General features: G+C 42.3%; 1 protein-coding gene across 5 annotated transcripts in view; it reads left to right on the top strand.

Annotated features, from left to right (window-relative positions):
- Positions 1–15,920, top strand: part of HECW2 (HECT, C2 and WW domain containing E3 ubiquitin protein ligase 2) — a 309,520-nt gene that overhangs the window by 72,759 nt on the left and 220,841 nt on the right. The window contains exon 1 of one of the 5 annotated variants that reach the window (XM_075934228.1): positions 48–285. The exons of 3 other annotated variants lie outside the window; for them this stretch is intronic. The gene's annotated coding sequence lies outside the window, so the exon portion shown is untranslated. Of the gene's footprint in view, positions 1–47; positions 286–13,005; positions 13,119–15,920 lie in introns of those variants that run through there. One more of the 5 variants, XM_075934229.1, reaches the window with a different exon arrangement.

The raw sequence follows: 15,920 nt of genomic DNA, 5'->3' as shown, positions 1-15,920 counted from the left end.
TGGGGGGGGGGGGGGCGGGGCCCAGCGTAGCCCCATTGTGTGTTGTGCTGCCGGGGGGGGGGGGCTGAGCTTGCCGCTCAGTGTCTGTGCGCGCCCGAGGGGGCGGGGGCCGCTTCAGCCGCTGCTGCGTGATTCCCGCAGCCACCCCCCCCTCCCCAGAGGCTGCCAGAGGGAGGGAGGACAAGGCGGGACGCCGCCGGCAGGGAGCCTCCTCCTCAGCTCGCAGTTTGGCTGGAAACCCCCCCCCCCTCCCTCCCGCCGAGCCCCGTCCGCCGCTGCCGGGGGGTAAGTCGAAACCGGGCTGCCGGGGGTGCGCGCCCCGCTTGCCACAGGCGGAGTCGCCCGCTGCTGGGTTTCCATCCCTGCTGGTGTGGCAGGTAGCGAGGTGGATGGAGAATAAGCCGCCGCGGCTGCTGTGCTCATGAGCGTGATGCGCTTCCTTTCATTTTGGGGATGGGGGTGGGGGGTGCACACAAGCTGTTGGAGATTTTTTTAAAACCCCTCTAAATGAGCCTACTCGATGGCTGTTCCTTTAAGAGTCTCAGCCTCCTTCATCCCAGTCAGGAGGTGCAATAGCTGCAGTAAAATGCAGGACAATGTAGCACTTTAATAGCTGCAGTGCTTGTCTGCGGGGTTTCAAAAGATGGGGATGGAATTTGTTCCTTCTGGCATGAAGTAACCTGGAACTGCAGACTTGGAGGTATACATTTCCTGTGTGAAGTGCAATGGCAGAGAGGGAATGGAGGATCTTGACACATCTCTTGCAGGCTCGGCTGTTTCACGTGTGCTTGTGCGGAGGAAGGCTAGTTGGCATTTCTTTTTCAGGGAAAGAAAAACTTAGTGAGGTGGTGGGGAAGAATGGTAGTGAAATTGGGTGTTGGAACTGTAAACGTTAAAATACAAAATTGATTATTACCGGACGGAAATGTAAATGCCAGAGGTTTCTGGTCACTGGAACTCAAATTCAGGATAACTTCATATGAAGAACATATGGCCCATAATCCCCACTATAAAAATGACCCTTCAGCATTTTGTCTTTTTAATTATGGGTGCAACTGATTTTTTTTCAGGCAACATTCTTTCTTGTCATTTTGTGTATTGCACTCCTCTCCTGCAATGTTTCTCACTGAACAGTATGATATTTATCTAATGTGGTTTCCAAGAATTTCTTGAGTTTCTTGGATGTGAGAAACGTGAATGGATTGACAAAGTCCTGGAATGTTCTGTTGGAACTAGTGATTTCTTTTCATGTTCATAATATTTTAGTTATCTAGAATAGTAAAAATCAAATTCTTATCATTTGTACTTATCGCTCTGATTATTTTCTTATGTACTATGGAGATTATTTTTTTCTTAGCATGATTGATTTCTCTAGCCTCTTCTGGGCAGATGTCATTACAAACCAAGAGGGCTTTTCCAAAAGAAAGAGCCATTTTTTTTTTCTAAGAAGCTTTATGGCGGCAGTAGTAGGAGACTATTGGAGGGGGCAATATTGGTTAATTAATTTAGTACTTTGTTCATCTAATGTTGGATGGTCATCAGGAGCCTATATAGCTTGTTTATAAATAAAAGGCAGATGTTATTTTCTCCTCTGATGGGGAAGAGATGTAAAGAAAAGCCTGTATACCAGAATCTTCATAAAAGACCCAATCCTGAATTACTTGTCAACCCAAACTGTTATTGATGAGCATGAGTAATGGAAAGTTAGGTCCTTACTTTCCTTTACTTTAGAGCTATATAGAGCTGCTTTCAGTTTGTTCTGAGATGTCCTTCCTGTTTGCAAGAGTGAAACTATCAAAGAATAAATGAAATGCATATGAGTATTTCAATAGAAATTCCTTGTAACACTGAAAACAGAAATTGATGGCATAGATAGATGAGATAAACAAAGTTCTTACTAACATGCTACCCAAAAGGATAGATCCGTGGTAGGCGCTATCAAAATCTTTTGTAACAATCTCTTAATGAGGGATTATATATGATTGGTGTACATGACTATAAAAAATATCGTTATTAGCGTGTAAAAGGGAGCATTTAATCTTCAAGATTACATAGGTGTTGATGAGAAACAGGCAGATGACAAAACTGACCAGCACTTTTTAGAGACTACTTTTCATATTTAATCTTTCAGAGAACTGTTGATATGCAACATAATCTAGCAAAGCATGATCCGTGTATCTTTGCTGTCTTGCACTGGAATTTAAATAAGTCATCTTGAAGTAGACAGTGGGCATGCATGGCAATCCCTGCGGTTGACTAAAAAATGATTGTTAATTTATGCTTAGTAAGCCATACTTTATATGCCATCAGTTCATCTGTTTAAAAAAAAATCTGAACAGTTTAATCACAGCTTCAAGGCAAACTGGCATATTTTTCAGATTGGCTGATACATTACTACAGCATTTGTTTTGGCTTGGAGCCATGGAATGTCACGGCAAGGATCCTCTGCCATTTTTAAAGGCATACTTTACCATGGTGTTGATTATTTGCAACGTTGATTTATCCTACAGAAGTTGTTTATTGTTTTACATTTGCAATGATTTTCAAAACTGTTAAATCCAGGATGAGCTGTCCCTTTAAGAAGCCCAGTGAGTCTTCCCAGTGACGTTTATGGTGGCTGCCTGCCAGAACAATATGCTGTTTTGCCAGCTTTCCTGAGAAGAAATGGAACAAATTTTGCTTTGCAAGATTAAATAATCATATTGAATTAAAAACAGAAGAATGCTTTTGTAGAGAAGGGTTTTTTTTTTCAATTTAAAGATTATACCATTACATGTATTATATGCAAGCAGCAAAAAGCATGGTGTGCTGTGTAATATAGGGCATTGCTTTTTGAGTACTGAACTGAAGAAACTGAACCTTCAGATCATGCTTTTAAATAATTTAAGGAAATAATTTTCCATGTTTCCTATTTTAATCCAATCCAGATTTTTCTGGGTTTTTTTTTTTTTAAATCCTCGGAGTACCAGATAGAATTTTCCTTGGCCATTATAACTATTCAGTCCCACTGCTGACAATATAATTGCATGGACTTGAGGAAAATAATTTTTACTAATCATTTTTGCCAGAGAGTTATTTAATTGACTTAAATGGGACTTTAGTATGTGCTTAATTAAGTATATACTTAAGTGCTTTGCTTAGTTGGAGCCACAGAACATAGGAACTGGTGAGTTTAATAATATAGGAAGAGAAAATGCCTTCAGGAAAACCTAATTGTGTTGGTAACTCTGATGCTTTCACTAAGGGCTGGGATAGTTAAAAGCCAGCAGGCAGGCAAAATCTGGACCACTATGCTTTTGAATGAACTGCAAAGTCTTCTTAATTTACTTATTATCATTATTGTTATTGCAGTGTAAAAAAGTGTTTCTCTGGAGTCTGGACTTTGATTGTACCCTGGTCAAAAAATTTGCACCATGACAAAATAAATTGATTATCCGTGTGCTATGGGGGTTTACTTACAGCTCTTGTCTGCCTGTCCCCAATTGATGATAAAAACTTTTTCATGATATGACAGAGGTAATGGAAATCATTCCAGCTATTCATATGCCAAGATGAAAGTTAACTTTAGTGCCCAAAAACTAGAACTGTGGAAGCTTATTGAAATCAATAAGATGTTCTATGTTTTATAAAGAAAACCTGAAACAGGCTTGGGCCTGAAGTGAACTGTGCTCTTCATTACTACTTTGAATGCTTTATGAAGAGACACAGGAGGAGTCCTCAAACTTAACTAGAAATTCAAATGTTGCCTGCATTATGCAGATGAGCGTTATTTAATGAAAGAGGGTGTAGAGGTAAGAAGTGTTTGCTGTCCACTATGAGGTCTGTGGGAGTTTGGGAGGATATGCCTGGCTATTTGCTAGATCTGATGAAGAATTTCAGAAGAATACAGTACTATTACAAATTTTTGCAGCATATGCCAGTTCATTATGCTTTTTAGGTAATGACACAGGAGGCTTTTGTCCAGTCATCATAACAATGCCCTTGCAACATTGAAAAGTATATGATTAACTATGATCATTGGTATTTACTTTAATAAATGAATTCCTCAAGAAAAGTGCCAGATCAATTTTTCTGGAAACCGAAGTCCCTTGTGTATCTTCAGAGCAAGCACAACACAGAAAGTAGTTCGGGCTTCCTTTGCTGCTACCTCTAGTATGTCTTATTCTTAAACAGGAGGGCTACCTTTAGAAGAGAGACTGATTGAGTCTCTATGCCTGTTCAGTTCATGGCTTTCTGTTGCGATTGTCAGCTGTGGTGAAGGCTTATATAGCATGGACACCTGTTCTGTAGTTATGCTGTTACTGGTATTTGAAACACACCAACACATACCTGAATATAATAAATGATGGATAACATGAGCTGCTTGCTCTCTGAAAAAAAAAAAGTAAGCCTGAAGATCCTTAACCTAATAAATAGCTTGTTTCTCCAACCTTTATACAGCTATTAGAACACCATTGAGTATCCCCCTTAGGAACAGAGTAAAGAACAAACAATTGTGAAATGAAAAGAGATCATTTGAGCTGTTAAGTCTCTCTTGCAGCCAACTACAGTATTAGAAGTTGAGGAAAAAATATATAATTTTCTGGTTGGGAATCAGTATATTGAACACAAATATCTGTCATTTTTTAAACAATTCAGCATGTGGCATTTTAGCCATGCAACATCTAATAATATTGTCATGTACCCTTAATATTTGAATTTGGTCACTAGTATTGAATATCAGAAAAAGTATTGGATAAAAACAGCGGATGTTTGGATGCTTAAACCAATATTTGAATATTATAAGGAGGACAGTTATTTGAGTCTTCAGTTGTGGCATAGTTGAGAGAGAAGTTTGATAGTCATTGGTTCCCAGCCAGTTGAAAATCAGAAATAAATTCATGCTGTTTAAATGCATTGTTCTAGATCAGGGTGGAGAATCTGCGGCCCTCAGCTTGCCTGGTTCTGGTCCTCAAGGTTTGGGGCTCCCCGCAGCACTGGGGAGCCTGCACTGGCACTCCAGCCCCCACCCCGCTATCCCACTGTGGGGCTGGAGCACACAAAATCTACTTGCCTGGGGGTCAGCAGCCCCTGGCCCAAAAAGGGTTCCCATCCCCTGGTCTTGATAAACATGTCACTAGTTTAAAAACTCCCTAAGGAGTTTTCATGTTATTGTTTTCTGAGCCCAAAGATGGAAATAAAAATTGTTTACCCCCCCAAAATAATCACCCATATCTGAAAAACAATCACATAATAATGTCCCAAGTTATCTTGTCTGAAAAAGTAGCCATAGCAAGGAAAAAAGGGTATTCCAGGTGAGCGTGACAAGCTGAAGAAAGTTGGACAAGAGAAGCCTTTGTCGACTGCTCCAGTATGCCTCGTGAAATTCCCCTATGGAATGCAGAACTCTGCGTGCAGCCCAGGGCCAGTGGGAAATCCTGTTGACTCCAGGTTGCACACGGCATACCAACCTTGAAATGTACAAGAGTCCCCAGCAGAGGCTCTTGTGCATTTCAAAGCCACAGCACAGCATGGAGCCTAGGGTCAGCAGGGGACTCAGAGTCATTTCCCTGTGGCATTTCAGCAGAATCCGGGATCAGTCCCCTAGTTCGAACTAGGAACTCCCCAGCTGACCCTGAGTTCCACATGGCATTTCCCTAGAACCCGGGGTCAGCTGGGGAGGCACCAATGCAGGGAGATGGGCAGGAGCTGATGCTCACGGGGAGCTGGCTTAAAAGCTGGCTCCCCGCGAGCACTGGCTCTCAGGGAGCTGCCTTGCATCCTCCCCCCCCCATGTAAACATGTAACTGCTGAACATTTCAGCAGTTACACATTTGCATATATGAACATCCATAATTCAGGCCCACTCAACACCACTACGTTCCAGCCCAAGGCCCTAACAGTGGGAGGGTGTCTTGTCACCAGATCATGGGGATCCTCCTGCAACACACTGACCTTCTGTCAGCTGAAAACCCCTGGGCTACTTCCAACTCAAGCTCCAGGTCAGGCTCCTTACGTCTGTGCGGGAAGTCAGCCCCCGGTAGTCTTTGCAGTACTTGGCAAGAACTTACTCTAGAATAAACTAGACAGACTGTGTCAGAGGGGGAAAAAAACTAGGTTCCCGCTGACTTTGTCTGAATCAAACACAATTATAATTTAACTTAGTATTCTATAATTCTGTACAGTATTTGTGATACAGTTATATGAAAGGTACAAAGCCTCCTTTAAGTTATTTCCAGGAAATCCCATTTCATTAGCTTCAGCTCAGTTGTTTCGTGTGACTATAGCAACCTTGATTGGGGAAGAAACAGGGGCAGGTTCTTGTGGGAGGAGGTTGGTTTCCTTTTGGGTTTGCAGAAAGCTGACCCCCTAGAGGTTGAATCCACAGTGACTTACTTGGATGTCTAGGTTTGAGAAATCAGCATGAACTATGAATTTTTAAGTTTGTGATACTTCTATTCGCTATCAGTCAATGATTAGAATGAGACCCTTGTTTGTACCATACCTATTCAGTCCAGAGCATCGTCTTTGTACACTTCATTTCTGTTTCAGTGCAACCACAAATTATTTGTCACATTATAAACCGTGTCCTACTGAGTTATGAAAAACATCTTTTGAGCTAGATTTCAATAAAATTCATATAGATTTAGATCAGTGAGTTTTAAAATGCAAACTATATTCTAGACACCTTTCCATTTTCCTCTCTTCGCATCTTTCCATTGAATGTCAGGTTTTTTGTACGTCAGGTGACAGGATTCAGGACCTGTGAAGGATTAATAAATGTTGGTTAATCTTTTATTTGGATAAAAAGGGAATGTTTTAGGAACCAGCGGTGAGTGCATATGTTTTCACTTAGCAGCTTTGTTTGGATTTTCTTGAAATTCCATTGATGGAAAATATCAGTGAGTATATTCAATGATCTGGTAAATATACACTAACACTGCAATCAATCTTGTGTTTTTGCCCAAGAATGCCCTCTCTGTAACTAGCCTGTACAAAGGAAGAGAATATGACTATATTCTTCTGCTTTAATGTTCACAGCAAAACCAGACTTGCTCCACAGCTGGTCTTGCTGAGAAAAAAGTATTAAAGATCTCCATAATCATTGATTTGGCTTGGCTTTGCACTTGTGTCTCAGGGATCTCCTGGGAAGAGCCTAAAAGCTGCAGAGAGAGGATCTCTGTTTTTCTGCTGGGGAGTCGGGTTTAACTGAGTGCTCTTGATTGCAGTCCATTGTGAATTCATAAGCGTTCATGAATAGTGAAGCCAGGCTATAGTGAATTCATCAAAGGCTTTCTTGAGCTGAATATGCCTTTTGCTGCTGTCAGTTTTTTGGTTTCTTTTTCCTTTAGAAGTAGGACACATTCAGCTTGCTCTTCTGTGCCAACATATCAGATAATTGTTTCTGGCATCTTTCTTCCTCTTTCTCCCTCCATCCCCAGCTTCTCTCATATGAAAATATGCATACGCCCTTACTGTGTGATATAAATGTTCATTTGGTGTTTTTGACAGGGATTTAAATAGCACAAGCCCTTTGGATGATGTAGATCTGGCTTCCACTCTGTGGCATTGTCCAAACCACCTTTTTCACAATTTGTTGACTCTGAGGGATACACTGCAGTATTGCAGACCTGGAGCATATGTGAAAAGACTGGTCAGCAGTGATCATGAGACAGTCAAGTTTGAAATCCTGACCAAAGGAAGAAAGGAGAGCAGCAAAATACAGACCTTGGACTTGAGAAAAAGCAGACTTTGACTCCCTCAGGGAAATGATAGGCAGGATCCCCTGGGACGCTAACATGAAGGGGAAAGGAATCGAGGAGTATTTTAAAGAAGCCTTATTGAAGGCACAGCCCGATGCGCAGTAAGAAAAGCAAATGTGGTAGGCAACCAGATTGTCTTAATAGTGAAATCCTTGGCAAGTTTAAACACAAAAAGGAAGCTTTCAAAAAGTGGAAACTTGGACAGATAACTAGAGAGGAGTATAAATATATTGGTTGTACATACAGGGGTGTAATCAGAAAGGCCAAAGTGCAATTGCAATTGCAGCTAGCAACAGATGTGAAGGGTAACAAGAAAGGTTTCTACAGATATATTAGCAATAAGAGGGTGGTCAGGGAAGGTGTGGGACTCTTACTGAATCAGGGAGGTAACCTAGTGACAGATGATGTGGGAAAAGCTGAAGTACTCAATGCTTTTTTGCCTCTGTCTTCACAGACAAGGTTAGCTCCCAGACGACTGCACAAGGCAACACTGTATGGGAAAGAGATGGGAAACCCTCGGTGGAGAAAGAACAAGTTAAGAACTATTTAGAAAAGCTGGGCATACATAAATCCATGGGGCTAGATCTAATGCATCTGAGGGAGATGGCTGATGTGATTGCACAGCCATTGGTCATTATCTTTGAAAACTTGAAGTGATCGGGGAGGTCCCGGGTGATTGGAAGAAGGAAAAGTAATGCCCATCTTTTAAAAAGGGAAGAAGGACAATCCAGAGAACTATGGACAGGTCAGCCTTACCTCAGTCCCTGGAACAGTCATGGAGGGGATTGTCAAAGAATCCATTTTGAAGCACTTGGAAGAGAGGAAAATGATCGGGAATAGTTAACATGGAGTCACCAAGGGCAAGTCATGCCTGACCAACCTGATTGCTTTCTATGACAAGGTAACTGACTCTGGGGATATAGGGAAGTCAGTGGATGTGATATACCTTGACTTTAGCAAAGCTTTTGATACAGTCTCCCACAGTATTCTTAACAGCAAGATAAGGAAGTATAGATTGGATGAATGGAGTGTAAGGTGGATAGAAAGCTGACTAAATCATCAGACTCATCAACGATTGGCGGTCGGTATCAAGTGGTGTGCTGCAAGGGTTGGTACTGGGGCCAGTTTTGTTCAACATCTTCATTAATGACTTTGATGAGGGGATGGATTGCACCCTCAGCAAGTTTAGATGACACTAAGCTGGGGGAGAGGTAGATACTTTGGAGGGAAGGGATAGGGTGCAGAATGATCTGGACAAATTGGAGGTTTGGGCCAAAAGATATCTGATGAGATTCAACAAGGAAAAGTGCATTTGGGATGGAAGAATCCTAAGTACTGTTACAGACTGGGGACTAACTGGCTAAGCAGCTGTTCAGCAGAAAAGGACCTGGGGATTGCAATGGAAGAGAAGCTGGATATGAGTGTGCTCTTGTAGCCGAGAAGGCTAATGGCATATTAAGTTGCTTTAGGAGAAACATTGCCAGCAGATCTAGGGAAGTGATTATTCCTCTTTATTTGGTACTGGAGATTTGGTGTATTGTGTCCAATTCTGTCCCTCTTCCCATTACAGAAAGGATCTGGATGCATTGGAGAGGGTCCAGCGGAGGGCAACCAAAATGATTAGGGGGCTGGAGCGCATGACTTACAAGGAGAGGCTGAGGGATTTGGGTTTATTTAGTCTACAGAAGAGTGAGGGGGGATTTGATAGCAGCCTTTAACTACCTGAAGGGAGGTTCCAAAGAGGATGGAGAGAGGCTGTTCTCAGTAGTGACAGATGACAGAACAAGGAGCAATGGTCTCAAGTTGCAGTGTGGGAGGTCTAGGTTGTGTATTAGGAAAAACTATTTCCCTAGGAGAGTGGTAAAGCACTGGAATGGGGTTTCCTAGGGAGGTGTGGAATTTCCATCCCTAGAGGTTTTTAAGTCTTGGCTTGACAACATCCTGGCTGGGATGATTTAGTTGGGGTTGGTCCTGCTTTGGACAGGGGGTTTGGACTTGATGACCTCCTGAGGTCTCTTCAAACCCTATGATTCTATGAAAAGAAATTATGTTGAGAGTTTGGCCTAAATCAACCTCCGCCCATTTATCAGGACACCTTTGGGTGAGGATCTCGAAATACATGTATTTTCAGTCTGAATGTCGTGACTTTTCCCAAATTGTACACCTTGCACTCATGTTGAGTGCAAATTGTACCCTCTCCCATACTTGTGGTACCATGTGCCAAAACCCCTCATATTTCTAGAGACCAATCTGCTCTTTAGCAGCTATGGAAGGTTCTTTGAATCAATTCTTGTGAGATTCCTGTGCCCCATCAATTTCTTCTAGCTTCTACCCTTTTCCCTGTAAATCGTAACCCCAGCTTGCATAAATCTTCTGTAACACATCTTTCACCACTGAGAACTTGGGGAAACTCTCTTAGTAGCCCTGAACATCTCAATTTTACTGTTCCGTTGGAATAAATACTTATGTTTTGTTGTGTTGGCTGAATGGTTCCAATAACGGTGATAGCATGTATGTGTAGAACAGTGTCCAGCACTCATAGATAAGTTTCTCCACCATCCTAGAAGAAAGTTAGTCCTTCAGGGTGTGTCTACACTGCATGCTTATTTCGGAATAAGCTATTTCAAAATTTATATTTCAAAATTTTGAAAGAGCACGTCTACGCAGCAAATGCCAGAATCCTCTCATACACACATACTCCCTCCCTGACCCTACACCCCAATCCCCAGACTCAGGTCACAACTCCCTCCTTCACCCAAACTCCCTCTCAGACCCCACAGCATCTCTAGCACCTCACACCATCTCCAGCACCCCAGTCCCTTACCCTGTGGGTGGACTGTAGGATGGATAGAAAGCTGGCTAGACTGTCGGGCCCAACAGGTAGTGATCAATGTCTCGATGTCAGGTTGGTGGTCAGGTTTCTAGCGGAGAGCCCCAAGGATCTGTTTTTGGACTGGTTTTGTTCAACATCTTTATTAATGACCTAGCTGAGGGGATGGATTGCACCCTCAGTAAGTTCGCAGATGACACTAAGCTAGGGGGAGAGGTAAATAGGGTCCAGAGTGACCTGGACAGATTAGAGGATTGGGCCAAAAGAAATCTGATGAGGTTCAACAAGACAAGTGTAGAGTCCTGCACTTGGGACGGAAGAATCCCAAGCATTGTTACAGGCTTGGGACGGAATGGCTAAGTAGCAGTTCTGCAGAAAAGGACCTGGGGATTACAGTGGAAGAGAAGCTGGATATGAGTGAATAGTGTGCCCTGGTAGTCAAGAAGGCTAATGGCATATTGGGGTGCATTAGGAGGAACAGGTCCAGAGAAGTGATTATTCCTTTTTATTTGGCTCTGGTGAGGCCACATCTAGAATATTGAGTCCAGTTCTGGGCTCCCCACTATAGAAAGGATGTGGACGCATTGGAGAGGATCCAGTGGAGGGCGACCAGAGTGATTAGGGGGCTGGAGCGCATGACCTATGAGGATAGACTGAAGGATCTGGGTTTGTTTAGTCTGCAGAAGAAAAGAGTGAGGGGGGATTTAATAGCAGCCTTCAACTTCCTGAAGGGAGGTTCCAAAGAGGATGGAGAGAGGCTGTTCACAGTAGTGACGGATGGCAGAACAAGGAGCAATGGTCTCAAGTTACAGTGGGAGAGGTCTAGGTTGGATATTAGGGAAAACTATTTCCCCTGGAGGGTGGTGAAGCACTGGAATGGGTTACCTAGGGAGGTGGTGGAATCTACATCCCTAGAGGTTTTTAAGTCTTGGCTTGACAAAGCCCTGGCTTGGTTGATTTAGTTGGGATTGGTCCTGCCTTGGGCAGGGGGATGTACTTGATGACCTCCTGAGGTCTCTTCCAGCTCTATGGGTATGTCTACACTACAGCACTAAGTCAAACTAACTTAATTCAAATTAGTTAATTCAAACTAAGCTAATTCGAATTAGTGCATCTAGACCTAAAAACTAATTCGAAATAGCATGTCCACATTGAGTGGACCCTGAACTGAAGTTAAGGCTGGCCGGAACCAGAGCTGGCAGGGTATCAGGTTAGGACTTAGAGAATGGAGCTGCTGCCTCAGGCTAGCCGAGGGCTGTGCTTAAAGGGACCCAACCCCCACCCCGGACAGACAGTTCTCAGGGTTTCCCGCTTGCTTGTCTACCTCGATGAGGGACAGCAAAGCAGTCCTGTCTTGCAGTACCCTGAGTGCCCACACTCAGCACATCACAGCACTCGGCCATCAGCCTGGCTGCACTTGCTGCAGGTTGCCATCCGGGGGGGGGGGGTGTCAATTGGGGGGCTGTCAATTTAAATTCGAACTAGCGGTTTTTATTTATAGCCGCTATTAAAGTTAGTTCGAATTAACTTTGTAGTGTAGACATACCCTATGATTCTGTGATTCTGTGCACCCTTTTGCACCCAAGCTCCACCCTAGACCCTGCATCTCCTCCACAGAAAAGTGTGGCCCTTGACCTCTTTCTAAAATCTTTGAGTAGTCCCCCTCCACCAAAAAATATTGCCCACCCCTGGCTTAGCAGATGCCTGATATTTGGGTAAAAGGCCAAAACAGAATAAACAAAAATCTTGCACAATAAAGTTAGAAAAGAAAGAGCTTTGATTAGTTAATTAAATCCTACTGTGTAGTCTTATACAATATGTATGACTAGACTGAGTGAGTGCTTTACCTCCATGGTGCCCTTTCCTCTTGAATCTTCAGATGCAAACCATCCCTTATGTACATAGGCTGTGAAACTATTATTTATCCTTATATAACCCAGTGCATCTAGTGAGGATCTGCTGCAGAATTCCAGGCTTAATATTTTTTATAAGCAGTGCATGTCAGAAAATAGAATAGTTTGTTGAATTGAGAGGGCTATAATTAATCCCGGTTCTGTTACACACCCTTTCAATCATCTAAAAAAATAGAATGTACATATTTTTTTGGAAGCTGTAAAACTGAGATTTTTAAAAAATAGCCACATGTGCTTTTGGAGTCCAAAGTTTTACAAAATGCTTATGGCCATCTGTAAGGTTACTGAGCACCAGATAAATGGTTGGCCATTGAGGATTAAGAAATTTTCCAACATTCATTTGCTTGGTTTCTGAATTAACAGTAGCTCTCTAAGCCTCTGTGAGCCTTCTTCAGAACATGTAATTATTTTATTTATTTAGCACTAAATCCTGTAGTCCTTATTAAGTTATTAGTAAGTTAAGTGAAACTCCTATTGAATTTAATTTGAGGAACATTTTAAGGGTTTTTTTTGCTTAATTACAGATGGAAAGATTTTATTCTTAATTCCAGCTATTTTGTGTATAGTGCCCCAGTTTCTTATGTCTATCTCAGAGAAATAAATGTTGCCCAGATCAGATGCCTAAAAGAAAAGGTAAGAAAGAAGCATGTATGACAATATGTCAGTAGTGAAATATAGTTACATTTTTAACACACAATCCCTAATATTAAAACCAAAATCTGGCTCCAGGTATACGTATTGCACAACCCTTCCATTTTACTGCAGAAAAACTCAAATAAGACAATTCAGCTGCATTTCAACTTAAATTGCCTTCTTGATAATAATAAATCTCTTCCATGCCACTCCTCACATATGTATTATTTAAACAGAAAAGTATGTGAATGTTACTGTTCTTCAGAATGTTTCACACTCAGTGCATAGAGGTCTCTGAACACATTGCTACTAATAATTTATTGCCTATTCACTAATGCTAACTTATGAATGATTTACAACTCACAGCAGGGAAGGCTGCATAATTTAAGAACAACGCAAAGTAAGGATTTCTTTCTGCAGAATGAAGTAGGCATGAATGACTAAAACAGCCCTAAAGCTATACTGATCCCTTTTTCTATCATCAGAAAATACATTTTTAAAGAATGAATATAAATAGTGGAGAGGAAAAGATATTTAAGGCCAAGCAAGCCTCCTGTCCTGATTGTGCCCAATCTCAGTTAATTAAATAATTGAGATTAGGCCAGGTTGGCATTTAGGTGGAAGGTCCCTGGAAATTCAAAAGGCCATGACATTGTTACACACTCGAGATGTTACTGTGAAATAGTTAAGTTAGTAAAAAAATGGTTTTAACTGGTCCTTCCCCAAATACAAAGAAAGCCTCTTTGAAGGAAGGTGGGATGCATCATTTTTATAAATAATTTAAAGGCAGCTGGATCTTATCTTCTACATCAAATGCAATGTAAAATCTGGTTATTTATTCTGTAGCTTTATGAAAACAACTTATTTTCTTTAATGTTATTAGCTACACCAGCATTGCGCCTAGAACAGGGGTGGGCAAAATACGGCCCATATGCCAGATCCAACCTGCGACGCCACCAGATCTGGCTTGTAGTCCACCAGGAGCCTTAACCGGGCTCCCTGCCTGCCCCTCTCCCACATGCCACTCTCAGCAACCAGCTGCAGAGGGTAAGTGTTTCTCTGAATGCTGCAAGCCTGGGAGGACGGGAAAAAGGAGCTCCATTCACTCCCATCTGCCCCAAGCACAATCTTGTAGTTCCCATTGGCTGGTTTCTAGCCAATAGGGGTTGCCTGTCCCCTACCCCAGATTACAACCTCCTCGTTTACCCAAAGTTCCTCCCAGATAATAATCCCCTCTAGTACCCCAGTCCCTTATCCCAGACTCTCTTCTGCATCCAGCCTCCATCCCAGACCCTGCACCTCCTTTGTTAATAGCATGAAAGAGTGCGGCCCTTGACCACTTACCAAATTCTTGGAGTGACTCCCCATACAAAATGATTGCCCACCCCAGCCTAGAGTGTCTTACTGACTGTGTTATGCTAGAACCTTTATTTTTTCCAAAATAACAAAGAAAAGAAGTGTGTGGTTTTTGTTGCTTGTACTGCTAATGTTATGGGAAAGCTGATTTTATAATGAGGAACTTAACTTGATTGATAGGCACTTTTGGTTGAAACTCTATTTAGTTATGGAGAATTATCACTGGCACTGTACCTCATAATGTGATTCTGGGCTGTGTGCTAGAATGTGGTTAGGCATAGTTTGGCCATGTGAGCAGTGTCTGCCCATATGGAGATAGGACTTAATTGAACTGCAGCAGAGCACACGGGGTTTGAAGCTAGATGGGGCCTTATCTTAGTGGACGGTAGGCAGTATTATGGGTGGAGGGGATGTAGCATGGCAAAAATGAAATACAGTAATTTTCATATTGCCAGCTATCGTGAGGTTCATGAGTGACGATGAGGCTGCTGGTGCTCATCTTGCCTGAGAAGCTCTGAGTCCCTTGCAGAGTTCAGTGACCTCTTTGTCAGCCATTTCTCACAGGAGGTGAGATGGAGAGGAGGCCTAACTATAGAGGCCTGATGAGAGTGGATGGAGTGGACAGTAGGGCATCTGTGGGATTTCCTGGAGACCCCTATCAACTCCCAGGGGCATGGCCAAACAGGATTATGGATTCGCTTCTCAACAGAGTCGATTAGGGATAGTTGCTTTTATTAATCTCACTATGTCACTACTATTACAGGTTTAATACAGCGAAATGGTTACACAGCTACTGCAAAGTGACACATCAATAAGCACAGGCAGAGCAATGCTGAGCTCCCTGCCTGGGCGGGAGCTTTGAAACTCTGAGCAGGGCTCAGAAAACAGCTGTGCAGCTGTGTAGCTTACAGGGAACACTGGAGAGGAGTAAAGAAAACTACCTGTGTTCCTCTCACTCCTGGATAGAGAGGGGAGGCAGGAGACAGTATCCTGCTACAGTAAGAAATCAAGCCCCTCCCCCTACCAAATAGTGCCCACGCTGAAAGCCCTAGAAGACTAATTAATTATCATCATGTTCCTGTAAAATCTGTTTCATTACTGAGAAAGCACTAAGCCAAAGAGAAACTTCTGACTAAACTGGAGATGATTCACTGTATAAATTGCCTGTCTCTCCTACCAAAGATAGAACTTTTAGTACAGCATGGAATTAAATTATTGTTGATTTCTTCTTGTTTAGTAGATTCAACTCTTCTCTTGGATTAGAAGGGGAGAGTTCATAAGCTTCTCCTTTTACTGAGGAATAAAGGGAATCTTCTTAAAGCAGAGCCATAGTAGAACAGAAATAGGAGTGCATTGAAAAAGTTTGTGTAAATGAGCTAAAATCATTTCAAGAAAATTATCAATACAATAAAGCAATTCTAGTATGCTAGGAGTTTGTGAAGATAT

Source organism: Pelodiscus sinensis, chromosome 7 (genome assembly GCF_049634645.1).
Source record: "Pelodiscus sinensis isolate JC-2024 chromosome 7, ASM4963464v1, whole genome shotgun sequence".
Taxonomy (NCBI): domain Eukaryota; kingdom Metazoa; phylum Chordata; order Testudines; family Trionychidae; genus Pelodiscus; species Pelodiscus sinensis.
The sequence above is the reverse complement of the archived record's forward strand: the minus strand, read 5'-3'. Positions and strand labels throughout refer to the sequence as shown.